This window comes from Tympanuchus pallidicinctus, unplaced genomic scaffold, assembly GCF_026119805.1.
Source record: "Tympanuchus pallidicinctus isolate F22 unplaced genomic scaffold, pur_lepc_1.0 scaffold8, whole genome shotgun sequence".
NCBI classification, from domain to species: domain Eukaryota; kingdom Metazoa; phylum Chordata; class Aves; order Galliformes; family Phasianidae; genus Tympanuchus; species Tympanuchus pallidicinctus.
In genome coordinates, this window is record NW_026294802.1 from 22249370 (window position 1) to 22267750 (window position 18381).

The following is an 18381-nucleotide window of genomic DNA, read 5'->3' on the forward strand; positions in this document are numbered from 1 at the left end:
TTATTAGGAAGATAATTTCAGAAACACTTAAGTCCCACTTTAGAAATGACCATACTCACATGGATTGTTAATTTCCATTTTCTTTCAGCAGCATCCAACTGCTGGTAAAATTCTTGAAACTCCCACTCTTCTGCTCTTACTCTGCAGTTGCCGTGGTGATGCTATGTGGACACAATTTCTGCCAGCGGGCATGTCAGAACTGCCTGCCTCCTGCTTCTGTGAGCTGATAAATCCCAAACTCACACCTAGCCCCAGGGGCATTTTCAGGAAGGCTCTCTCCTGCTTATCTCAACAGTAGGATCTAGTGACTTGGGTCTCCTTAGATCATGACTGTAAAATCAAACATAACATGAGAGACAGGCAGGAACCAGACATTTTTTACTATCTGTTCCCAATGGCCAGGTACTTAAGCTTCTCAGACAGCAAACAGATATTTGGAGCAGGGATACAGACATGTATTTGCTATGTCCTTAATAGAAGGACTTTAGGATAGAGCTAAAGCTGGTCCATTCTATATATCTAATTAAATATTGGGTAACAAAGGGAACAAAAAAGAATAGGAAATGAGATTTTTATAACTATGTGGTTAAGTCAAATGATTTCAATTAGGATGTAGTCATTAATCTCAAATCCTTCTCCAGTGAATGCTGCAAATTCAAAATTAGGTATAGAAGTCTTAGTTACTGAACAAGGTTTCTAACTCTGAGCTAGAAACTGCTGACAGAAAGAACACTGAATAATTTCTGGGTTGCACACTGAGGGTTGCTATGTTTGTATTTTGCAGATCAATTTGTTTAATGCTTTTGAAAATATAATGTAAATCTGATTAAGTGAATTGAATGGAGAAATAGTTACTAAATGAAGTTGAACTCCGAAAGAGTTCAAAGATAGCCTGCAAAAAAGGCTGACAAAGTGAGTGAAACGGCAATACTTAGATAGCATAAAGGTAGAATATTTCCAGATGCACTGCTTTCTTTTCCTGTATTTTCTCCTCTTAAATGTTTGCCAGACAACTGTACTCTGGAATGACAGAATTGTTGGGACTGTTGATTAGCACATATTACATTCAGGAAGAGAGAGAGAAAAAAAAAAAACACTTTTTCTAAAAAGCTAATTTTTTTATACCTTTCTCTCTTTCTCTCCTTCTTTCTTTCCTTTTTTCTTTTTCTTTTTTTTTTTAAGATTTTTGAGTCCTAGATATTATAGAATTTCTATTCCAAGAATATGTGGTAGTTACCTTAATATATTATTTTGTCTTATGTTTTTATCATATAATGTTATTTGAATACTTCAATAATAATATGTCATATTTAGGCTCATCAGCTCTTGATGAAAACTCAAGTATGCATCAGATATCTTATCTTTGTAATAATTTATTAACGCAACTCAGAATCTTTTGAACTCTGTGATATCACTCTGACAAGTAGAAAACAGAGCTTTGACTGCTGAGAGTAGGCTAATGTATTCTCTGAGTTCATGTGAATGTAGCTAATAGTTATTTCTACTGAGTCTTTTTTATAAATACTTAGGGGGTAAAAGTTCAAGCAAAAGAATATACATAACTATGCAGGCCAGTACAATACCTGTATGGGAAGTAATTTCCACTTACACTCTGCCAGATTTATTTTACTCATAGGAATTTGTACTGATTTTCACATGTCATCTTCATCCACAGTATGTGCCTGATTATATATCCCCTGCAACTTGTAGATCTTGAGTATTACTGTGTTCTAAGAAGAAAATAGGAAAAAAAATAGGTTGAGAGAAAGAATATTTCTTAATAAAATAAATTAACACAATTCACGGTGTTTTGAATCTTATACTTTGATATCTCATAAAAATCTTGTTTATTTGTGAAATTAGATAAATGTGCAAGATGATGAAGTGTGCATGCTTTCCTCTTTATCTGCTTCTACACTTTTCACACACTTAATTGACCTGTTTTTAGCATGCCAAAGTAAAATTTGTAATCCTTTATCTTCACTGATTTGCATCAACTGTCCACAGTTTTTTTTATTCCCCAAAGAAAGTGCAAAAACAAACATTTGGGTTCGTTTCCTGCCATTCTCTCAAGCCAGTTCCCTTTCTATCTACCCTGAGAGAGAAAATGTGTAATGTCAAAGTGAAATGAATGGAAATTCATTTTGCTACACTCATATGTACTGAAAGGTTTTGAAATAAATAGTTATTTCTTCAGAATGAAAGAAATACAGAAGTAAATAGCTGTCAGACTCAGCCTGATTGTTTTAGTATTTAGATAGGTTTGTTCCCAATATGTATCTAGGCAAAGTGACTGTCATCTAGGTTAACAGCACTGAAGAGAATGGACTTTGCTAATACAAAGCTCCTACATACCTAAATAGTACCACGTATATCTTTGTAAGAAATACCTCTATAACAGTTTCCATGTAATACAGTGAATGCTCAAACTTCATGTTTCTGCATTACTTAGTATGTACTTTTACAAGTTTGATGAAAGCAGATGAGTCAGTTTAATTACCTGCTTCAGTCCCTTGATGATGACTCTTTAATTTACTATACAAATACAAAACATAATTATCATTTTATTGTACATACATTTACAATATTTTCCATCCATTTATATACATAAGCATTACAGCGTTATGAGAAAATTGTTCTGGTGGGTTTTGTTTGTTGGTTATTTTTTGTTGTTTTTTTGTTTGTTTGTTTTTTTGTTTGATTTTCCCTGGGAAAATTGAGTAATCCCCCAAGTACTTGTTTCACTTCAAACTAATAGATTATATCTTTACCTTCAAATTGTGCATTCAAGGATTCTTTCCCTGGCTATATTATGCTCCATGCATGTACACAAATTGCTGACAGAGGACATTCTATTATATGATAATGACAGATTGAAGCTCTCATGTCTGTGAATTTCAACTTGCAGCTTTAAACTGATAAGATTAATAGGCTTTTCATTTCCTTACATGCCCAGAATCATCATTTGTTATTTTTGCATATTTCCAACTGCATGAAGACATAAACAGATATAATGTAACTAATCATTATTGCAAAATCATATCATCCTGGTTGCCTAATTGTGTTCATTGCTTTGGACAGACAAAAATCTAGATTCATGAACCTAATTCAGCAAAATATTCATATATGTAGCTTAAAGCAAATCGTAACTTGAATTACTTTATGTGTGATTGATCTTTATTATATTTTCTTTAATAATATATAAGTATTCCTTGCTTGATAAATATTTTCATTAATAGTGCAAGTGGAATGTACATAAGAAAGGACTTCTAAACCTCCCTTAGATCATCTCTTCTGGTTTTGCAAGTTTAATAAGCTTGAACATAAATTACTCTTTTCTACTAACAGTTGTGTGCTCATCATGATTATGTGCATAATATTTTCTTTTCCTAGAACTGAGGTGTTTATCCTTCAGGGTATTTTTTCTACAGCATTTAAAAAACAACTCAATTACTCGACATTTTATAAATTCTGAAAATAAATTGCTGATCACTGTCTTTCTCATGTCTCTCTCTGACAATATAAACACTTCAGAACTAATACGACTACATTTAAAGTGCCCATAATGTAATTTTTTAAAAATATATTAAATGTTTGTTTCCTGAAGTGTGTTTAAATGAGTATAGTTCATTTTTTAAGATTTTATTTCCTTTGTGATATGGTTTTATAAAATGTAATAGTCTCTAAAGTTTATTTTTTATTTGTTTTGCTTTTTTTTTAATTTTAAAATGAAACTCGGACTATTTTGCACTATATCGAACTCTCATAGTTCTTTCTTAAGCAAAAGCTTTTGACTGAAATGATTATCTTACAGAGAGAGTTTTGCTGGTATACAAAATACACAGAGCAAGAGGTTTTTTTTTTTCTAATTCTGAACAGACTCTAATATTTCATTTACATGGCTTACATCAAACATAGATTTTCCAAGTGATGCTTGCTGGTTGATTTTTTTTTTTTTTTTAATCAGATTTATGGATGCTTTGTGTATCGAATAGATCAGGACCAGTTGGACAAGTCACTTATTTCATTGGGAGCTGTTCATAATGTTTTACAAGCTTTACTGTTTAACTCAGAAAATATTTCCAAATAAGAACCTATTGTTAAGTTTGGGCATTATTTCACTTTTTCTGAATTATGAATAAAGTACTTTCATTTTGTGCTACATTTGTTTTTCAGAAAAAAAAAAAAAACAACACACTGAAAATTCAAAACTTCAAATCTAATTAGATTTCATATCAGTTTTCTATCTTATTCATCTGGAATTTGAGGGTTTTTGCATCAATGATTCATCCAAAAACCAAATGATCATAGCGTTTTCAAAAATATTTTCAGTAAGAATGCCAGAAACACTTGTCTGTGCTATCTTTCTCAGCTGAATCCTCTGTAAGGATGTGAGATGTAGTCTTTCTGCATATGCAATGATTGTATGCAGATTTTACTTGATTAGGCTGTTGAATGATATTTTAATTCACCTTAATATTTGAAAACTTCATATCTGATGTTCAATCCAGTCACTGGCAAAACATTTTTCAGGAAATGATCTTTTTATAGAGGGGAGAGGGTCAATCTTGTTAGGATCCAGTTAAAGAGAAGATAAAAAGCTTATCTGATACAAAAGTTCAATGTTAGCGAACTTTGATCAGTTTGATCAAAGTAGTGAGGTTGAATGGATTATATGATATTATCTGGAAAAAGCCACACAGTTACTTTCCATGATACAGAATTTATGCTGTTCCATGATTCAAAGCACTAGAATAGTATACAGGAGTATCTGAGTCCTGAGAATAGTATATGTCAATATGTTCATTACAGATTATAGGAGGAAAGAATTATTCACGTGAGGAAATGGCTGTTAATTCCCTTTCACCTGTATTCAGAGTTTTTGCTAGGCATTGATTTCGATTTTATTTAGAGAGCTTTTGTCATGCATTACCTAGAAGTAGTGCAGAATCCTTTTCTATTGGACTATAGCGACAGAAAAATACTCAGTTTTTACAGTAATTTTAATTCCTTTGCAGGTTGTCACTGACTGTGAACATAAAGCTTGTTTTATCATTTTCCTCGTTTCTGATTTGACTCATCTCCATACATTACATAATGGACTACCAGTTTTATCTGTTTGCAACACTATGCAATTTCTATTATGTTCATGTAAGCATTTTTCTGAGTTATTCAGTTGATTAGATCAGATGTTCTTTAGAATTTTTTTCCAATTAAAAATATCTTCAAGTTTGCTGATGACACCAGGCTAAGTGGTGCAGTTGATACAAAAGGAGTTAGGGATGCTATCCAAAGAAACCTGAACAGGCTTGGAAAGAGGACCCAAAAGAATCTGATAAGGTTCAACGAGGCCTAGTGCAACGTGCTGCACTTGGGTCGGCGCAATCCCAGCTATGTATACAGACTGGAAGGAGACCTCATTGAAAACAGCCCTGCAGAGAAGTAATTGGGGATTCTGGTGGATGAAATGTTTGCTATGAACCAGCAGTGTGTGCTTGCAGCCCGGTAGATCTACTGTTTTCTGTGCTGCATCCAAAGAAGAATGGCCAGCAGAGAGAGGGAAGTGATTATTCCCTTCCGCTCTGTCCTTGGAAGGTCACATCTCAAGTACTGTGTCCAGTCCTGGGACCCCCAGAACAAGAAAGGCATTGGGCTGTAGGAGTAGGTCCAGAGGAAGGCCAAAAAGAATATCTGAGGGCTGTAATATCTCACCTGTTGAGAAAGATAGAGGGATTTTGGCATATTTACCATGGAAAGTAAAGGCTTCAGAGAGACCACGTTTCAGCCTCCCAGTATTTAAAGGAAGCTTATAAACAGGAAGAAGACTGAATTTAGCATGATCTGATAGTGATGAGACAAGAGGGAATGTTTTTAAACTAAAGGATTTAGATTAGATATTAGAAGAAAATTATTTTCTCAGAGGATGATGAGGCACTGGAACAGGTTGCCCAGAGAAGCTGTGGTTACCCTATCCATGGAGGTGTTCAAGACCAGATTGAATTAGCGGTTGGCAACACTGCACATGGCTAAGGAGTTGGAACTAGATAATCTTTAAGGTCCCTTCCAATGTAAGGCATTCTATGACTCCTTGATTCTAAGATGATTCTTTGATTCTGTGATTCTATGATATTACCTTTTTATTTTATGTTTATTCCTGTTTTGCATTGGATATGCTGTATTTCATGTTCTAAATTCTGAGCACGTGCATATGTATTAAACGGAAGATTAAGTAGCTACACTGCTGTTGCTTCAGATTTTATTTTGCCCAAATATTCATAAAATAGATATTCACATTTTCTTGAAGAAGGTTTCTGATTAAATCCCAGCTCACCGAGTCTATTAGTCTAATAATTTGCACACATTAAATTGCCTTTTATTTCATTCTACTTTATGAAAAAGTTTAAATGGATCAGAAGATTCTTTTAGATAACATAGGCATGATTTGATTGAAGTAGTTCCTATATTATTTATAGCTACACTGAGTTCTGAAAGCAAAATTATAAACTGACACTATTCCTTTTCTGGTCTTTTCATGTCAAAAAGGGACAGGTCAATCAGAAACCAAAGGGTTTACTGCATAGTCACACATTTCTAGAATAGTCAGCAATGTGTGGATTAGCTAATGTTCACTAAACTGTTCTAGTATGTTTAAATATGCGAGCTTGAAATAGTTGTGAAACTGTTATTGCTGATAACCACAAAAAAGCAGAACCTTCCTTGTAACATTTAGCATGTTTAGGACTGTATATTTTTGTCATCTGGATTATTATTTTGCTAGGCAAACAGTTGAGTCCTGTACATTTAGACACTCTTACTCTTTGGGAAGGATTGCGTTAACAAGCAAGTATTCACTTGTTTTTCATTAGTTACTAAAATTTGGAGGTTAAAAATAAATTTTAGATCAAGTTTTTAAGAAAAACTGTACAATTCTTTTCTATGAAGATTAGGCACTTCCATATTATTGTGGGTTTCAGCATTCTTTTCTAAAAAAATCTTCATATATTTAGTTTTGATATCTAAAATTACAGACTAAGAGTGTTTGTAGTTATGTCAATATTTGAGCTATGCAACACAGGCATTCAGAAAAAGACCAAGTCCTGTACTTCTGTAACTATTTCATTGCTGTGCAATTCCATGAGCTTCAGAAAAGAGAGATTACTTATATATGACTATGGCGTGGAAGCAAAGTAATTGCATGGCATCTGCTGAAAATTAAGTGAATGCATTATGAACTGTAATATGTGATAGCTAACTTCTTGAATTTTGTGATTACATGGGACTCTCTGCTTTCAGGAGTAAGAACAAGAATAAAATTCTTGATGTAACCTTGTAGAACACTGCCTGAAAAATTTTCTGCTGTTTTTCATCAAACATAAGTAGCTATTTCAAAACCATCAAATTTTTATGATCATTAAGCTGATGTTATGGTTTGCTAAAGTCTTTCAATTGTTACTTTAATGCTGTAGTTTTAAATCACAGATTGGCCTCCAAAAAAGCTCTTTGCACCTGAATTTATGGGACAATAGAACTGCAGATTGATATGCAAAAAATGTGTCTGTCAAAAGAGTATCCTGATATCCAGCATTTTAGAAACTGCTTTGATTTCATTTCTGGACTCCCTGTTGAGGTATATTCTCAAAGAATTATATATATATATATGTATATATTTATATATATACATATATATGAGGATTTTCCTCTGAAATATTTTGTGCTCTTTCCTATAGTAAATGGATGGTGTAACAGTTCAAAACTGATGCTTGAAAGAAATTCTGTAGAATTAAGCATGGAAAGAATATTTTAACCTCTTCTAAAAATGGGTTCCTTATTTTTCTGCACAAAATCACAAACTTTTGTCTTGATTCCCTGCTAATTCTTTATTTTGTTATCATTCTCTACATTACCTTTATAATATAGGTTTTATACATTAGTTCATTAACTAATATGTTGCTGTTATCTTACAGTTTGTTTGTATTTCTACTTTGCTTATTAATATCTGATTTTCCATCTTTTTAGGCCATGACTCTCCCCAAGTAGCATTTTGACTTGTAATTAGTGCAAACAGCTTTAGACATCGATGATTGTTGGTATGGTTAGTACAATACTGAGACAGAATTTTTATCAAAACTTTAAAAAATGTATTACTGACAAATGTTCATCCGGACTTGCAGACATGGGATCAGGAAAGCCAAGGTGCAGGCAGAACTGAACTTGGTGAGGGATGTGAAAAACCATATGAAGACATTTTACAGCCACGCTGGCCAGAAAAGACAGGCCAAAGTGAGCGTACCTCCTTTAGTAAATGTAAAAGGAGAACCGGCTTCAGTGGATGAAGAGAAGGCTGAAATACTGAATGAGTTCTTTGCCTTGGTCTTCACTGGCAGCCAGGATTCTAATGTTTCTCACATCCCTGAGCCCTGCATCCCTAAACTTCTAGGTGGGGAATGGGGAAGTAAATCCACCTCCGCTGAAAGGGCAGAGCAAGTCTGAGACTGCCTTATGAGACTGAGTGCGTACAGATCTATGGGACTAGGTGGCATGCATCCCAGGGTTCTGAGAAGCTGGCTGACATAGTTGCTGAGCCACTTTCCATCATATTTGAAAAGTTGTGGCTATCAGGTGAGGTCCCGGATAACTGGAGGGTCACACTGATCCCATTTATAAGAAAGGGAACAAGGAGGACCCAGCGAGCTACAGGCCAGTGATTCTCAACTCTGTGCACGGGAAGATCATGGAACAGACCCTCCTGGATGACATGTTTGATCACATGAGGAATGAGCACGTGATCTGAGACAGTCAGCACGTCTTCACCAGGGAAAGATCACTCCTAACCAATCTGGTGGCCTTCTGTGATGGAGTGACTGCATTAGTGGACAAAGAGAAGGCAACCGATGTAATTTACCTGATCTTGAGCAAGGTCTTTGATGTGGTCCCCCATCACATCCTTATCTCCAAATTGAAGGGATGTGGATTTGATGGTTAACCACCCGATGGATAAGAAATTGGTTGAAAGGCCACAGAGGGTGGTGATTAATGGTTCTATGTCCAGGTGAAGGCTGGTAATGAGCAGCGTCCCCCAGGGTTTGTCTTGGGACTGGTGCTCTTTAACATCTTTATCAGTGACATCAGTGGTGAAACTGAGTGCACCCTCAGCAAGTTTGCTGATGACACAAAGCTGAGTGGTGCAGTTGACATGGTCGAAGGAAGGGATGCCATTCAGAGGGACCTCAATAGACTTGAGAGGTGGGCCCAGGTGAACCTAATGAGGTTCAACACAACGAAGTGCATGATTTTGCACTAAGGCTAGAGGAATCCCAGGCATCCATAAAGACTGGAAGGAGCAGACCTTGAGAGTAGCCCTGCAGAGAAGGACCTGAGTTTTCTAGTGGATGAAAAGCTTAACATGAGCCAGCAGTGTGCTCTTGCAGTTTGGAAAGCAAATGGTATCCTGGGCTCCATCAGAAGAGGGGTGGCCAGCAGGGACAGGGAGGTGACTGTCCCTCTCTATTCTGCCCTTGTGGGGCCCCATCTGGAGTACTGCGTTCAGGTCTGGAACCCCCAATACAAGAAAGACAGAGAGGTGTTGGAGAGGGTCCAGAGGAGGGCTGGACTCTCCTCTGATGGTCAAAGGACTGGAGCGCTTCCTCCAGTGAAGTGGAGGAGATTCCCATCCACCGGGGGGATGGAGATTCATGATGCTTGAGGTCCCTTCCAACCTGGGCCATTCTGTGATGCTGTGAAATGCACAGTTTTACCAACTACAGAGTAGACTGGTACTCTGAATGTAAAATCACTGACTAATAAAGAACATTGGGAAACTCAGTCTGTAGGATTTCTTTTGGGGCAAGGTTGCTTTTTTTTTCTTTTTTTTTTTCTTTTCTTTTTTCTTTTTTCTTTTTTTCCCTTAAGACAACAAAGTATGGAAATACACTGGGAATGGGCTTGTTATGAATCATGCATTTGTATGTGTCTTCCTCCCATTTCAAGCTTTCCTGCTACAGCACTGGTATTTCTGGCATTCAACGTGCTGAGACTCTCCTATTCCACTATCCTATATGCCTGATGCTGTCAAGTCAGGCTTAGATATGATCAGCTGCATATAGAAGTGGAGGTCCCAGTGTGAGTTATCAGAAGCTAGTAGTTTATGCTTGGCAGATGTTTGGCTCTCAAAGCAGGTAATTGTGAATCTCACAATTGAACTGTGCTGCCACAGCTTTTCTCCCAGCACATAGTCTTATAGATGTAGGAAACACCATCATCACACAATTGACTGTTATATCCCATGACGTGTCATATAATTTCAGCCTTACTTTTTCTGTGGTCTGAATCAGCTTTTGTGAAATCCGAGAGAGAGATGAATTTGTGTGGTTAAGCATTAAACAAGATAAAAGTAAAGCAAAAGTTGAAGTGGAGCCAACCATAACAAAAAACCCTTAAAACATACTTATAAAAAGCCAACAGAGCAAAGGTATACACACAGATATACAGTATTTTCTCCCTTGTGGGTGTGACAAACTCTCAGGCCATACTCACCCATATCATATGGCAGCCCCAGAGTTGTTTCTATTTGAAAATGAAAATTAGAAACAACTGTTCTGCAGTGACACTAATCATCCATTGTCAAGAACAAGGAAATTTATCATCTCTAGGATTCCTTAAATTGAGACAGGATGTACTTATGCTCTAGTAAACCGCAAATTATTGAGCTTGACAGTATTCACTTACATAGGAGAGGAAGATGATATGTTCTACTACAAGAATTATTGGTAAGCTTTTATGGCCTGTGTTAGGCAAAGATCAAGCCAGATGATCCTTATGTCTTAAAAGCTGTCTTTAAAATTTACAGCTTCTCAGAAACAAAACCTTGTCGAAGAAATGATGAAAGAAAAGAGGAGACCTGAAAAACTGCCTTAAAATATTTTCTTGTAATTAAAGCACTACTGTTTCCAGAACAGGCAAATCTTCTTGTTCTGGACTTGATTATAGCCATCACCATGCCTGCCACCTCAAAAATAAATAAACATTCAACATACAAAAATAAAACCAGAACTAATTCACAAACTGGGAATTCTTAATGCTCTCCCACCCCGCAATATAAGGTATTGCCTACACCTCTGATGTCAGGACATGCAGAAATTCACTTGCTAGCATGACTGTCTAAACAGATGCAAAATCATCCTCTTACAAGTGAGAAACTATGCTCAGAATGACTGATCCATTCAAAGTTGTGAATTCCATCAGAGTCAATGAATAAAAAGAATTAGGCTTGGATCTATTAAGCTAGTATAGTTTGACTTTTCTTCCTATCTAGATTCTGTCATCTAGTCTCTACATCTTTGCACACAGTAAATCTTCCATATTTTCTTCGGTTAAAATTCTAACACTACCACACGACTACAAGTGAAAGCACTGTGTGAGACATCTTATAAAAAGTGAGAAGATGGGGAAAATGAATGAATGCAAAGAGAAAATAATTTGAAATACATGTTTTAAAAAAAGGAAGTAAATTTCTATTTTCTTCAACTATGCCATAGCTGAAAGGTATTAATTCTATATTCTGCTTCTTCTGCATAGTTTTTAGCTGGATGCCGCATCCTTTTTAAGGATAAATTGCAAATTTCCAAATTACTTCAACTTTAATTCTTAATTTTCTATTCACTATTTTTGTCTAGGTTTGAGACAGTTTTGCTGCATGTGTTCGTATGAATTCAAGTTCTAAAAATCAGTCTTGGTTTTACTTTATTAGACTTGGAATCTGTACTGACATAGTCTATTTAAACCATTTGAAGTTACACTGAAGTGTCTTTAACTTGCTGCTATAAAACAACACCTGCAAAGATTACTTGTGCTTTTTTTTTTTTACAGATTTACTATAAACCATCAAGCACACTAACAGGAGGATTGTATTTATGTTAGATTTACACTTCCAGTAAAATAACTTATTAAATTATAACAAGGTGTTTGCAAGACTGAGGAATAAGAGGTGCGTTACAGGTCCTTTGAACAAATGTGGAAAGCATGAGAACATAATCATAGAATCATAGAATCATAGAATCATAGAATCATAGAATCATAGAATCATAGAATCATAGAATCATAGAATCATAGAATCATAGAATCATAGAATCATAGAATGGCCTGGGTTGAAAAGGAGCACAATGATCATCCAGTTTCAACCCCCCTGCTATGTGCAGGGTCGCCAATTACCAGACCAGGCTGCCCAGAGCCACATGCAGCCTGGCCTTGAATGCTTCCAGGAATGGGGATCTACAACCTCCTTGGGCAACCTGTTCCAGTGTGTCACCACCCTCTGTGTGAAAAACTTCCCCCTGATATCTAATGCTATATCTAATGCTGATATCTAATGTCATAGATCTTTTTATTGACATATATACTGTTAAATCACAAGCTATTGATATGGTCTCCTGTGCTTACACAAAAAAGAAAGTAAACAAATAGCAACAAAAAACAGCTACCACAGGAGGAAAAAAAAAAAGAAAAAAAAAAAGAAAAAAAAAAAAAGATGAAGGATCTCATTTAGAGGGTGAACAAAGTAGAAATGCTTCAGTGCATTCTTCAGATTTAGTTTCAGCATAGGCATCAGTTAATAAAATTCAGATGATCCTATATGAGAAGTCATCTAATTGCCAACTCCATCTATTGTAATGGGAATTGGATAATTTACTGTACAACAGAGTTGAGAAACTGTTGGTGCAAATGTGCTTTCCTGATAGCAGCCTCTGGAAAGTAATTTTTCAAATTTTATTAAATAAAGTTATTTGACAACCTCCTAGTTCCCTGCAGAACTGTGTTGATCTCTGCATATACATACCTATGCTGAGCAGCAAATTACATGTAAAAGAATAAGAACATCTGCAAATTAAGCTCAATTTATCTTTAAAGGAATAGCTATTTCACACAGAATTGCATGACTTGTTTCTCCAGTAAGTTAAGCACATCTTTCTTTGCCTAACTTGGCAAATGATACAATGTTCTTGGGAACAGACAAGTAGAGAACAAAAGAACTGGAATTGTTGCTTTCATAGTCTCTCAAAGCTTGATGTACTCCGAAATCCAACTGTACTGTAAGGCCTGCAAGAGCCTTAAGGCATTAAAAATTAGGAAGAATTGCTCAAGGAAAAGTGAAAATAGCGATCTGACTTCACATAATTGGCAAGGAATTTGGTACACATAGTTCTCAAATAGGTAGGACTGAATTTTCAGCAAAGATTATGCTGCATCCTAATACAATTTCAGAGCTGATGCATCAAGTACAGTGATGATGAATGAGCTATAATGTTACAAGCATCAAGAAGCAATTTTTTCTTATTCTTTGTGGAAGCATCATTTGTTTTGTAGCATACAGCATAATGTTGTCCCAGTTTAGGATTCTAGTAGTCTAAAACAAGTGATTTATGAAATTGTTGTGTCATTGTCGGGACAATGTTATGGATCTCCTTCTACAAACTGAAAACTCTCGTAAGTTTTTCCTCCTTTTTAATTTTTCTTTTAATAGTGAGTTCCCTGTATTTGCATAGGTTTTTAAATAAATCTCAAAAATTTACATGTGACTTAGAAGTGTAAAATTTTGCAGGAACATTGACACTGAAGTCATTCATAGCCAGCTATTGATGCCAGGCAAAAGAATTAAGGAGCATAAGTTATATTATAAATAGATCACTAGGAGGAAGTGCTAGGGAGAAAACAGATCCAGGAATAACTATTCAGAACTGGTTATGGCAACACAAACTTCTAATAAAAAGGTTTTACCCGAGGGAAAGAAGTAAAACCAGTAAGATACTGACAAAAACTCACTTATAGTTTAATATACGCCTGACTTCTTCAGTTCCTACTCCCTTTAAATAGGCTCATTGCATAAAAAGAAATTGTCTAATAACTACTTCACATATTACTGACGTTTCTTCTATCCTGTGTTGTCAGAATATGATGTAATTAAGGATTAAGTGCTATCAGAATGGTCACAGTCAAGCGACAAAGGAGAAAAATAATCTTATTTTTCATATTAGCCTAATTATTGATTTGTCAGTGTATTATGTTTTTTTTGATCCATCATCTGTAGATAGACATTTTGTTGTTGCATCCATGCCTGAGTGACACCAACAAGTGACTGCTTATATTAGCATATCTATTGCAATTCATATAATTTCACCTACATCTTGAGTGTCAAGATCCTTTTTTGACTATACTCTCCCATTAAGATACCTGAGGATTTACAAGGATGTAACCGTTCCTTTCAGAAGCAAGAGTTCACAGGGGCTATTGGTGGAGTGTGTAAATATTTACAAATATATCATACGTATCTGGAAACATGCATCAGCAAAGCAGGCTCCTGTTGGACACTCTGGTTGGGAGCAGATTTTTAACAGTGAAGAAGAAATGGTGAAGAATGGAGGATGCATCAGTGATGAAATTCTGCCCATCCCCTCCTGCTAACAAGAAAGTGTGAGTGTGGAAGGTAGAATTAATATGATGCACATGGATTTATTTCTCTAAAAATGTTCTCCCTCAGCTCACAAGAGGCTGGGAGACAGTGACAGAGGCTTCCGTGGAAAGCAAATTTTAGAGCCTCTGCTTCATAGGAAAAAGAGACACCCTCGCACAGCTTTTTTCTAGACATCAAGCTGGCCTTTCCCCATGTGTGGAGTCCAGAATCTGCACTGTGGCTAACCAGGAAAACTATGCACAGAGTATCAGTTATATACAGAGTAAAACGACTATCATTGTTTCCTCAATTCCAAAGCTGTTATCGCTCAAAATTTTTCAATATTCACTAACAGTCATTTTCCAAAAATAATAGCTGGCTTTTTTGCCACGTGTGCTGCAGTCATGCAGCAGGCTCTTTATTATATTTGTGAAGCTACTTAGTTTCTAGCTGCAAAGGATGTGCAGTGTGTATGAGTTACAAATTGCATGTAGGTTTCACTTTGAATTTTCTGCCTTAAGATACCTCATCTAGGGCATACTCAAGAGTTTCCTGCTGTGGTAACGAATGTCATAGAGTCTCCCATAGCTATTGTATATAATAGGGTCTCATGGCTTTTGTTATCACTGTAGGATCACATCTTAAAATGGTTTCAAAGCAAAAGCAAGACAAAAAGCTACTGGTATTACTGTCATTGCCACTTGTGACTGTGATTTGGCTCTACTGAGTGGTGACTCAAGGGAATGTGTTTTGAAACCATTCCTTCTCATATGCCATCTGAACTGAAAAGCCACATTGTTTGAGCATCTGCTAGAAGAGCTGAATTCTTTTTTTCATTATGTACTGGGGAAGCTATTTGACCCACTGGAGTGTGGGGACAAATTCATGAACAAATTTTTGAATGTGCAAAAATGCTGTTTAGGTGTATGCTAGGGAGGATGGATGAGAAGAAAATGAAAATTAAAATGTTTACATTTTAAGGCAACATTCAGCAGCAATTTTACTATATCTGACCATTTTGGTAGAAGCTTTCATGAAAGGTCTCATGAAGATTTTCATCTTCAGGTCTTACAGCATCTTCTGGAATTTGTTAATGTTGCTATTTTCAAGGTAAAGCAAGGCAGAAGAAGAGAATGGAGTTTGCCAGTATCACTTAGCCTGCCATTCAGTGGCAAAGTAATGAAATTGCTGCAAAACAAACAAACAAACAACAAAAAACAAACAAACAAACAATAAAAGCCCTATATTTTTAAGCAGAAATCTCATTCTAAATGATAATGTATAGCATTTATATGGAAAAACATGATAAACACAGTGTTGATTTTTCCTTCTGTCTGTGTGCAGATACAGTCTATGGAAATAAATTTCTAAATTCTAAAGAGGCATTTTCATTTTTATAATGGAAATAGTTCTTCAGTCATTAATAGTTTGGTTATTTAAATAGCAACTTAATTTCTCATATTTGCGACAGTAACACAAAAGGTATTTCTGCATAGAGATTACAGAATCATTTTTTTCTTATCCAAGAAAACTATTATCTAAGAAAACTACTTAAAAATATATTATTTAACTTCAACATCAAGCATTCAAATGTCAAGATCAGTTTCTTGTCATAAAATGAATTAAATTCATTTGAATTCAGACATTATAACATGCAGGCACCACAACCACATTAACATATACTGTTTTTCAGCAAGATCGTCCTTTGTTCAGTGCAGGTAAAGTACTTATCACATAATGGGCCATAGTTTCAGATATTATTCTCTTCTTGTTCCTGTTACGATGTTCTCCTCTATGCACTGCACACTATTCAGGCAATAATAAAACTTAATAAATCCTGGATTCCACTGTTTTAAGCACCCATGGAATTTACAAATGATTTATGAAGACTCACATTTTTTTTTGTTGTAAGCCATTCTGTGAAGAGGAAAAGAGAAGCTGAAGCACAAAAATCTTATGGTCAAACATATCAATTAATATTACATGTTTAACGCGATTACATGTTTAACAAGAGTTCTTTAGAACTTGACTCATAGCATTGACCCTGTCTCAATGACAAGTTCAAAATTCTGACTTCCACTGATTTTATTTGCATTTCATTGATTTCTTAGGATCCCCATAAACTAGTCCTTCAGTTCTCAGTGGAAGAAGAGGTCCTGCTGAAGTGGAAGAAGAGCAATGCAGATACAGCCTTGTACACAGCATATGATGCATAAGACAAGGATCACCCCTGGAGGCATTCAAGAAATATTAATTATTGCACTGTCTTTTGACATAGTTTAATGAGAAAATATTGGTTGTAGGTGGATAGTTGGACTAGGTGATCTTGGAGGTCTTTTCCAGCCTTGGTAGTTCTCTGATTTTATGATTCTATAGCTAGGGATAAAGTACGATTATACTGTTTGCCATGTAGAGAATAAGTCTATCAGTCTTCCTATGGAATCTCCTGTTTAAAAAGAAATGAATTCAAAATCATTAGTTGCCCTTGAAAAGTTCAACTCATTGTCATGTCAATATCAAGATTAGAAGATCTTTTTGCCAATTCTACCTAGTCCTTTTGTTTATTTTGAGCTTTCCAAGGTTTTTCAAGTAAATAAAAAAATAAAATAAAATAAAATAAAAATCCAATGAAAGTAAAAACTCAATGCAATCTCACCAAATAAAATAGAAACAGAAATAAAAAGGCCACATTTCCTTTGTACATCACATTGCTGATGGCAGGTCTTGGTCTGCTATCAATCCAAATGACATATCCCATAATGGTCCTTAGGGATTTTCTCTTTCCATTGTCTTAGGTGCACATCTGTCCACTCTCTGATCTTTATGGTGACCTGTGCTCCTAGTTTCTTGCTGTCATTCTCCTTCATTTGTCTCCTGCTTTTCTCTACAGTCTTTCAGTGAGCTTCCTCTGTCTCCATGATCTCCTCCCCAAGAGGAAGAGAAATCTCCTGTCTTCCTTACAATCTGACCCTCTCACTCTGAGTGAGAGCAAAATATGCAAGTTGGAAGCAAATAAATCAGACATACACTTTTCACAATAGGAGCTTCTAGGTAAAGGCAGTATTATAATCTCAAATTTGGTTTCTCTTGAGATCTCCTCTTTAATTTTCAAATAGAATCATAGAATCAATAACCAAGGTTGGAAAAGAACTCTAAGATGACCCAGCCCAAGTCCATCTCTTAGCAATTTGTCCTACTGAACCATGTCCCCCTGCACAGCGTCTAGAAGTTTCTTCTCTTGACTAAATAATCCCAGCTCCCTCAGCCACTCCTTGTAAGACTTATGCTCCAGACCCCTCACCAGTTTCATTGTCCTCTGAACATGTTCCAGGGCCTCAGTGTCCTGCAGTGAGGGGCCCAAAACTGAACACAGTACTTGAAGCGTGGCCTCACCATGGCTGAGGACAGAGGGATGATCTCTTCTCTGCTCCTGCTGGCAACAGTATCTCTGATACAAGCCAGGATGCCATTGGCATTCTTGGCCGATAGTATTTAATTGTTATTGTGGTGTTTGTGGTGGCAGTGGTCTCTCTTTAATACATAGCTGTTGTTCCTCGCTAGGAAAAAAAAATAGCAGTAGGAATTGCATAGTCACAGGGAGGCAATTGCTTAGATCTGACTCTAAATCTGATATTCCACGTGAATTAATGGTCACTGAATCAGAGAAGTCAGATAAGAAATTTTTTTAAAGAAGAAATGGAGAAACATGAAGTTCTCTTGCGGTTTCATACTGGCGTATGTATGGGTCATTGAAATTGGAATATTTATATTCCTTGTTTAAGACAATAGAATAAAATAAAGGATTTAAGACCATGTAAACTAATGTGGTCAAAGGAAAGATTAGCAAATGTTATCCTCTGCATGGACTTGTGGTAGAGGAAAATGAGCAATTTTGCTGGTGGCTTTTGTAGCTATTTGCCTACAGGAGGAATGAACAA